Source organism: Lipotes vexillifer, unplaced genomic scaffold (assembly GCF_000442215.2).
Source record: "Lipotes vexillifer unplaced genomic scaffold, Lipotes_vexillifer_v1.1 scaffold717, whole genome shotgun sequence".
NCBI classification, from domain to species: Eukaryota; Metazoa; Chordata; class Mammalia; order Artiodactyla; family Lipotidae; genus Lipotes; species Lipotes vexillifer.
The window spans coordinates 216,830-227,139 of NW_006798707.1; the positions used below are offsets into that span (position 1 = coordinate 216,830).

Genomic DNA, 10,310 nt, shown 5'->3' on the forward strand with positions numbered 1-10,310 from the left:
GAACCAACAGTGGGAGGACCCCGTACCTCAAAAAAAAAAAAAAAAAAAAAAAAATAGTACAACACAAGGAGACACAATATTTCTCCCTCTTGTTGCTTCAATTATTTTCCACAGTGAAAAGGTTTGACTAAAGGCTGGAAAAAAGAAAGGAAACCCAATCTTATTTTTAGCTGTCAGACTCGTAGACTGACTTCACACACTATACAAAACCATCAATTAGTGGTTCTGCTTTTCATTTTCCTTCATAGGATTTAACACAATAAAATGATTAGAAACTCAGGCTTGAACTGCAGGTGTTCCAAACTAGCCAAAACAATCTTGAAAAATAACAAAAGTAGAGGATTCACATTTCCCAGTTTCAAAACTTATTTCAGAGCTATAGTAATCAAGGCTGTGTGATACTGGCAGAAGGACCGACATATGGACCAATGGAATAGAACTGAGAATCTAGAAATAAACCCTCTTATTTGGTGTTGGTTCAGGTTTTTCCATAAGATGTTATGGAAAAAGCCGAACGAACTCTTTGGCCAGCCCAATATTTTCAGTCAATTGATTCTCTATAAGGGTACCAAGACCATTCAACGGGGAGTGAACAGTCTCTTCAGCAAATGCTACAGGGACAACTGGATATCCACACACAAGAAAACGAAGTTGGACCCTTCCCTTGTACCATATATAAAAAACTAACTCAAAATTAATCATAGACTTAAATGTAAGAGCTAAAACTATAAAACTCTTAGAATAAAACAAAGGAGTAAATCTTCATGACCTTAGATTAGGCAGTGGTTTCTTAGATATGACATCAAAAGCCCAAGCAACCAAAGAAAAAATAAATAGGACTTCATTGAAAACTAAAAACTTCTGTGCTTCAAAGGACATCATAAAAAAAGTGAAATAACAATCTTCAAAATGGGAGAAATTACTTGCAAATCATAAAAGTGATAAAGGACTTGTATCTAGAATATATAAGTAACACAAATCAAGAATAAAAAGACAAATAACCCTGTTTAAAAATGGACAAAGGGGCCTCCCTGGCGGTGCAGTGGTTGGGAGTCCGCCTGCCGATGCAGTGGACAAGGGGTCGTGTCCCGGTCCGGGAAGATCCCACATGCCGCGGAGCGGCTGGGCCCGTGAGCCATGGCCGCTGAGCCTGCGCGTCCGGAGCCTGTGCTCCGCGGCGGGATCTGGGTAGCCATTTCTCCAAAGAAAATATACAAATGGCCAACAAGCACAAGAAAAGCTCAACATTATTAGCCATTATGGAAATGCAAATCAAAACCATAATGAGATACCACTTCACAGCCACTAGGATGACTATAATCAAAGAAGACAGACAATAGCACATGTTGGTGAAGATACAGAGAAATCGGAAACTTCATGCATTGTTGGTGGGAATATAAAATGATGCAGTCACTTTGGAAACAGTTTGGCAGTTTTTCAATAAGTTAAACATAGAGTTGCCATATGACCTAGTACTTCCACTACTAGATATAATCAAGAGAATTGAAACCATGCCCACACAAAAACTTGTATATAAATGTTCGTAGAAGCATTATTTATAACAGCCAAAAAGTAGAAATAACCCCAATGACCATTGACTTATGAATAAATAAACAAAATGTGGAATATCATAGAATGGAATATTATTTGGCAACAAAAAGGAATGAAGGACTGATGCATGCTACAAGGTGGATGAAACTTGAAAACATTTTGCCAAGTGAAAGAAGGCAGACACCAAAGACCACATGTGATATGATTCCATTTATATCAAGTATCTGGACTAGGCAAGTCCATAGTGACAGAAAGTAGATTGGTGGTTTCCTAGGGATGGGGACACTGGGGAGAATGAGGAGTGACAGCTAATGGGTTTGGGGTTTCTTTCTGGAGTGATGAAAATGTTCTGGAATTAGATAGTGGTAATGTTATACAACTCTGTGAATATACTAAAATCCACTGAATTATACCCTTTAAAATGGTGAATTTTATGATATGTGAATTACATCTCAATAAAGGTATCATTTATAAAACATATAAAACTCAGGCCTGGCTTTTTTTGTTTTTCTGGCCGTGTATCGTGGTCTGCGGGATCTCAGTTCCCCGACCAGGGACTGAGTGCTGAAGGTGCTGAACCCTAACCACTAGACCTCCAGGGAACTCCCAGGCTTGGCTTTTAAAAAGTGCATATTCTTTGACCCAAATTCCCAGTCCTAGGAATTTCCCTAAGGAAATAATCAGAGATAGGGACAATTTATAATCAGAGATAGGGACAATTTATAAGCAGAGATGTTTGCTGCAATATTATTTACAAATGCAAACAATTGGAAACAACCCAAATGTGCACCAATAGGGACCAGTTTATTATTCAGCCAAGTGAAGGAATAGTATGTAGTCATTTAAATCGTCTTATGGCTCTATGTAGACATGAAAAGTTTTCCACAACATATTAAATAAAAAAGCAAATAAAAAGATGAAGTTTTTTTGTTTTGTTTTTAAAGGAGTGTGTGTACGCGCGTGGATGCTTAGAAAAAAGTCTGGATATTCAACAAAATGTTAACAATGATTGTCTTTGGATGGAGTGATTATGGGTGATTTTTATTACCTTTATGCCTTTCTGCAATATCTAAATTTTTTACAATGTATTGTTAATCTTATATCTAATAAATTATTTCAAATACTCAGAAAAGCATAGAAAATAATATATATCTGTTTGCCTATCATCCAGCATTGTCAAATCTTAACATTTTATTATACTTAACACCAAATCTTTAAGAAATAAAATGTAGACACAGTTTTTAAGACTCCATCACTTTCCTTCTCCAGAATTAATCACTCTCTTGAGTTTTGTGCTTATCAATGTCAGGCATATTTTTATACTTATTTATATATGTGGATATTCATAAACAATATATATGGTATCTGTATGCCTATTTCTAAATTTTGTACTGTATGGTATACATACTATATTGTTTTGTGTCCAACAAATATGTCTTTTATATTTATCCATGCTGCTCTAGATTAGATGATTAAAGTTTAACTATACTATCTTAAGGTTTCAATATAGCATTTTATATATGTTATATATATATATATGTTTTTTTATATATTCTCTTGTTGATAGACATCTAGGTCAATTCCTTTTTCTCTCTCCCTTTCTATTTAACATGGTGCTGTTGTGAAGAGTTCTGTCTAGGTTATCTTGAAGTACATATTCAAGTTTCCCTGGGGCATATACCCAGGAACGGAATGGTTCCGATGTGCATTTTCAGTTTTACCAAATTGCCAAATTGCTTTTCAAAGTGGCTATATACCTACGAGAAAGTTCCCATTGCTCTATATCCTGGCCAGCTCATGGTATGTTAAGACTTTTTACTCTCGGCAACTTAATGAGTGTGAGCTATTTTATTATTCAAAACAAACAAAGATAGGAAAGAAAACAAGTTATTTCCACTAAAAAACATAATACAGGGTTTGGAGTGAGGTAGATCTGAGTTTGAATGTCGGCTCTACCCCTTACAACTTTTTACCTTGGGAAGCGGCTTAGCATCTCTGAGCCTCAGATATCTCATCGCTATCCTACAGAATTGCTGAGAGTAAACAAGATGAGCACTTAGCACAGCACACACCGCAAGGGCTCAACACGTGGCAGCTGTGATGATTAGTAATTCTCAATTCCACTTGCTAATTTCAAACAGGGATACAGATAAGCAACGGAAAAAGTCAAAAGGCAGACAGAAAATAGAAGAGAAGAAACAGGCTGAGTAATTCAGAGATAGGACATTCTGTCCTTGAATAGGAGAACAAGCCGTGCAGGCGCCGATGGAGCAATACCCGCCTTCTGCCACAGACAGTAACAAGAACCACATTCCCAGGGTTTTTTTTTACCACGTGTATATAAGTGAGTGCTGGATCCCACTTAGGGTCCCCGCCGACCCCTCTTCATAGATGAAAACAAGGAAGATGAGGCTGTAGAAACCCCAGCTGGTTCTGCTGCTATGGACCCTCTGGAAGGTGGGCGGGCTGTGCATGTGGAGAGTGGCAGCGCCGGGGGAGGGGGGCAGGAAAATCAGTAAAATAACAATTTATCATCTCTAAGGTGCATCTGTGCATCCCATTCGAACTTTACAACCTCCTGAGGTGCAGGCAGGGCAGACAAGGAGACTGAGGCTCAGAAAAGCGAAAGCGCTTTTGTGTCCAAGATCGTACAATTAGGAAGAGACTCGGAATGGATTCTTCCCAAATACTCTTTTTAGGATGCCACATGCTGTCTTTCAGGAGCACACACAGAACAGCCTGGGCCTGAGCGTGCCTTGAAGGCTGCAGGCTCTGGGAACAGGACAGGGGGACAGGGCTGGGTGAGCAGAGCAGTGGATCAGGGTGAATTGGCAGCCTGACCCAATAAAGATGCCAGGGCTATTCTGGGTGGCAGGTGGGAAGAAGGGGGTGGGGGAGGGGAGTCTGTAATTGGGACACCAAGCTTCCCATCTACTCTCTCCTCTGCCTCAGGCCTACTTTCCATGATTGATCCGTCTGTAGTAAGCAGGTTGTGGCTGACAGCCTAGAGTGGAGGCCTGGCTCTGCAAGTATCCACCCCTCTTGAAAGAAACCCACAACAGCTATCCTGTGCGTTGTAGATCCTCAGAGTTCCCTTACGACCCTCCCTCCACATAGCTTCTATCACGAGATTATATATATTTTCCTTTTAATATTAAAAAGTTCTCTCTCAGTCCCACCTCAGAGGCTGACCCCAATCTCATTACCAGCTCTGTCTGCTGACCACTATTCCCCCCTCCTGTTCTGAAAACCAGCAGCCAGCATCATAGGGTGTGTTTTCCTTCTAGGTCCTTTACAAGTACGTGACACAGCAAATCTAACTTTTCTCCATGATTGGATCCCTGCTTCCCGGCAGGTGAGCTGTCCACCTTGTAGCATCCCCTGCATGTCTGAAATCCCACTCTTCGTCTCAGTTCCCCTTCTCACGGCACACGGCCTGCCTGGGCAGGCAAAAACTTCTCCCTGTTTCAGCTGTCACAGGCCTGTGAACGAATCTAGGGACTCAACTCAGAGCTGAGCATGTTCTGACTGAGGTAAACTTTGCCTCTGTAAGGAAACCAGTTTAACTTTCTATCCTGATTCTATTTAGAGCAAGGAATGCTCTGCTCGCTCTCTCTCTAAATTTGGAGGCAGCCTGATTTAAAGATCAAAATCTAGAACAAAAGCAACAAACCAAACTGTCCTTCTACGGCACTTGTAAGGCATGATGGCAAATTGGTTTCTCTGGAGTGCCCACAATTATCATACTGGCTTACTGGTACTATTGCAGCCATTTATGGATCATCTCCTCTGTGTCAGGTACTGGCCTGGAACACCCTCCATCCCACCTCCAACACGCACCACACACACTATCTCACTTCAATCTTGATAATCCTGCAGGGATTTTTTAAATTTTATTTTATTATTGCGACTTTGCAGGTGACAAAACTTGGGTTCAGAGAGGTTAAAACCTTCGCAAGGCAGAGCAGGGACTAGAATTCAGAACGTTCTAAATCCAAAATCCAGTCTCTTTCTACTGCACAATGATACTTTGAAGAGAATCTAGGATAGCAGGGATTGCAAAAGGCAAGTGGCTAAAGTTACAAATAGAATTTTGTGAACTGTAAACCATGGGCTACAGCCACTGCCAAATATACAACCCTTAGAAGACAGTTTTGTATAAACACAATTAAAAATAAGGTCCATGATGAGTAACCAAAAATAAAAGGTCATATTTGTAAAATAGTTATGGTTAGAGCTGGCTGCAGAAATGTGTTTTGCAAAGTAACTTTAACACAAAATTGTTTGTGATTGTGGAAGGGACCTCACCTGAATTTATTGTGCATCAACTAGCAGTGGCCTAGAGATGGTGGAGAAAAAAGAAAAAGGGATAGACGTCCAGAATAAGTTGATACAGAGTGTGTTTCAAGAGCTCCCCGACAATAACTCCTTGTTTTAAAGAGAGGCTCGGGGAAGAGTGTGTGGGGTAAATGCTTGCAGCTAGCGGAAGAGGGGAAACGTTTTTTCCAACAAAAGCTTTCTAAAGGGACGGTATAACTTTAGGTAATTTCTTTCCAACAATGCTTTTTTCCTCTCCTTTTGAGCAGCCTTCAGTGTTCTAATCCCCAACACACCACAGGCCAAACTGAAGCAAAATATTCCACACTTGAATTGAGCAAATGGGACAATGCCTTGATTAGTTAAATATGCTTTGGGAAGAAAGAGGTTTTTCAGCCCTGATTAAGTTATGTTGCAAACAGTGGGACCCAATCCTCCCGGAGAGGCAGCTTGTTCTAGTCTCAGTCCACAGGGCTGCCCGAAATGCGGGAAGCTGCGTCCAAGGACCTGCCCACCCTCAGCCTTCCGCTGTGAAAGGAGGAGCTTGGGACAAGAGATCTCAGAGATCCAGGCCAGTGATTCTTACACCGTGATGCTACCCTGGGGCTCTCTGTTGCTGAGTCACTATCATGCTTGGGAATTCCAATTAGGAGGGAATTGTTTTTACTTTATTTTAACCACCAACTGCTGCTATTTTAAAAAGTAATTTTAAAAAAAATGAATTTATTGAGATTGAATTTATTTAAAAATGAATTTATTGAGCTGTCAGATCTTGAGGATTTTTGGCTGTACTGTGCGGCATGTGGGATCTTAGTTCCCACACCAGGGACTGCCAGGGAAGGTCCCAGTAGAAAGTAATTTTAAAAATTTGTTTTGTATAAAAACTTCCTAGATCTATTATTACTTTTCTTTTTTTTTGTAATTTATTTATCTATTTTTGGCTGTGTTGGGTCTTCGTTGCTGCGTGTGGGCTTTTTCTAGTTGTGGCGAGCAGGGGCTACTCTTCTTTGTAGTACATGGGCTTCTCATTGTGGTGGCTCCTCTTGTTGCGGAGCACGGGCTCTAGGTGAGCGGGCTTCAGTAGTTGTGGCATACGGACTCAGTACTTGTGGCTCGCGGGCTCTAGAGCACAGGCTCAGTAGTTGTGGTGCACGGGCTTAGTTGTTCTGCGGTATCTGGGATCTTCCCAGACCAGGGCTCAAACTCGTGTCCTCTGCATTGGCAGGCGGATTCTTAACCACTGCACTGCCAGGGAAGCCCTGTTATTACTTTTCTTTTGTATTTTTGTGATTTTTTTTAAGTTCTGAGATAAATATTATTTATTGCAGTTAGACAATGGACAAGTGACATTAGAAAAAAGAAAATAATTTGTAGTAGTAATTCAGAATAGCATGTAGTTGACTACCTGGTATTTATTAATGTCTTTTTGAAGTAATTTATTTATTGGAATTTTTCTTAAAGAAATCTATAATACCTGTTTATATCAACCGTATTTAAGTACAGTGGAGAACACTGGGATGTCACAATTGCCTTAATACCTTTTACCCTTACCCAGATATATTTTGATATTTTCTACACAAAATATATGCTCTCTGTATTCTGAGGAGGTACCTATATATTCTGTATAAAACAGCATGTTTAAGTTGTGAATATACTTAACCGTAATTTTGAAAAAGCTTGTAAATGTATTTATATCCTTACAATTTTAATATAAAATTTTAAGGGAACACAGTCTATTTGGGATCCAGTTAGAAGCACTGCTATCAGACATGTACAAATGCAGGCTGGGGAGCAACTGTGTGCAGATTTAAGTCAAAGGGGTATGTATGTTGAGACCAGTTCTTCCCGAAGATTTATGGGAAAGAAAACACTATAGAGTAAGCTAAAGCCCACTGCCTGCTTTGAGCCCGTTTTTCTTTGTTTGTTTTTTTGCTTGTTTATTTGTTTCTTTGTTGTTTTGGCCTCCTCGTGGCATGCGGGATCTTAATTCCCTGACTAGGAATGAAACCCGTGCTCCCTGCAGTGGAAGTGTGGAGTCCCAACCACTGGACCGCCAAGGAATTCCCCACAAGCAGCTTTTGAGGAAAGAGCCGAATTCTTAGGCTTTCTAATGGCAAAGAAAACACTGAATCTTTCTCTCTTTGCATTACTTTCCGAGAGCAAGAAGGATGGTGGGGGGAATCAGAAGAGAAGGGAAAGGTGGGAAAAGGACATCACAGGCTACTCCCTCTGCCCAGAAAGGTTCTGGTTCTGAGGCCTAGAAAAGGACATGTAAAGAGCACAAATCCACCTTTAAAGCAAAGAGAGGGGATAAGAGGCTAGGAAAGGCAGTAGTTCAACAGTAAGCAAAGATACCAATCTATATTTTGCAGGACTTCTTTCTTTTTAAAAGTTGTTACTGGGCTTCCCTGGTGGCGCAGGGGTTGAGAGTCCGCCTGCCGATGCAGGGGACACGGGTTCGTGCCCCGGTCCGGGAAGATCCCACATGCCGCGGAGCGGCTGGGCCCGTGAGCCATGGCCACTGAGCCTGCGCGTCTGGAGCCTGTGCTCCGCAACGCGAGAGGCCACAAAAGAGGCCCGCGTACCGCAAAAAGAAAAAAAAAAGAAAAAAAAAAAAGTTGTTACTGGTATCTACCCTAAAAATTATTTAACATGTGCTATTTTAAGATAGCTGTTTTATTTTTAAAAATCTGTGAATGGTTTTTCAGTGTATGCAAACCATTTTATTTTTGCAAAAAAAAAAAGAGAAAGAAGTTATTTAAAAGGTTTTTTAATTTAAAGGTTATTCGAGTAAAAGGAAGATAGTAAACCAAAAAAAAAAACAGAACAAAGAATGGAAATTCATAAACATTAAGCAGAAAGCTTATCTTAGCTTCAGGCAAAGCACCCACCATGCTTTGAAGTCTGGATTGTGTGCTTAGATGGTCAAGTAAAAACTGCAGGGACAATGTTTTGAGAAATGAATAAACTCCTCTGAAGCATGAAATTTTCAAAACTCAAATCAAGATCCATTCTCAGTTCCAGATTAAAGGAGATGGAACAGGCATGACAATTAAATGCAACGCACCATCACAGGTGAGCCGGTGGGGGAATTGCTGTAAAGGACATTATTGAGGTAACAGAATTTCCTGAATTTGATCACTGTACTGTGGTTATATAAGAGAATGTCCTCACTCTTAGGAAATACGGGTAAAGGGTTGACTGTCTGCAACTTAATCTCAAATGGTTGACGGGAGGGGATTAATAAAGCAAGATGTGGCAAGATGCTAACAACCGGGGAGTTTGGGTGAAGGGCATATGGGAATTCTTTGTACTATTCTTGCTTTTCAAAATTAAATTTTTTTAAAAAACACACGCCTTCTCAGAGCGTCTCTCATCCCATCTCTATCCAATGTAAAGAAATTCCTCCACCTACAAACTTTAAACTCAAGAACTCTGTAAGCACAAAATAACTCTACAAAGCAGAAGCCTCACCAGCATCTTCCTCCAGCAGATGGTGCTGGAGTAGTAGTTTTTGAACCTAGCTTCCTGTGGAATCAGCTGGAAGCCTTGAAAAATAATTTTCTTAAGCCCTGGGATCCACGCAAGACTCTTTAAATCAGACTCTCTGGAGCCCAGCTCACAGGTGATTCTAGTTGCAGCCAGGGTGGAGAACTTCTGCATTAGATGACGTACTACTGCAGGCCTCCACTTATATTGGAAAGGTGGATTTAAATCCAAACTGATGCCATTGAAAAGTCCTTTACTCATGAACTTGCCACTTACAAACTTGTGTAGTGTTGCCTTGCGTAGGATCAGCCCTTCAGAAAGTAGACAAATTAAGTAGGCATGTGTTGCTCCAGTGAGAAGCTGTAGACCTCTACAGCTAGCTTCCCACCCCAGCTTTGGGGAGACTCCTGCCCTATCTTGGCGTTAATATTCCTAGGATAGAGCAAAGAATCTCTAGGGAAGTGCATTGGTGTCAGGCCTCCTGAGCACCTCTGTACACAGATTGTCGATGAAGGGACAGTGGTCCAGCTGGGTTAGGTAGTCACTCTGCTGGGTCTGAATATCCAGTCTTGTTCTTCATGGCCACCAGCAGAGGGAAAGGCACACCCAGAGCTAAATGCACTTGGCTCTGTTACCTAAGAGCTAGGATGTGGAAACAGGTGGAAACGCTGAATCACCCAGATGAGTGAGGCTACAAGGACCTCACATCTCTATCATTTCTTGATCTGATCACTTTTCCGTATTCCCCACTGGACTGGGAGCTCTGACTGCGCCTGATTTACCTTCCATCTGCGGAGTCTCCTACAGTGCCCAACACATAGTTAGTGCTTGGCAATACTATCTGTTGTTGCTGTTTTGGCATCTGACAAATGAACAATCACCAGACTGGCCAAATATTAGCCAGCTAGTATTTTCTGCACCTCAGACCAACGAGACACTGTACTTGACACTCT

General features: G+C 41.1%; 1 protein-coding gene across 1 annotated transcript in view; it reads right to left on the reverse strand.

Moving 5' to 3' along the window:
* The window catches only part of KIF3C (kinesin family member 3C), a 36,169-nt gene that overhangs the window by 3,637 nt on the left and 22,222 nt on the right, over nucleotides 1–10,310 (reverse strand). The window lies entirely within an intron of this gene.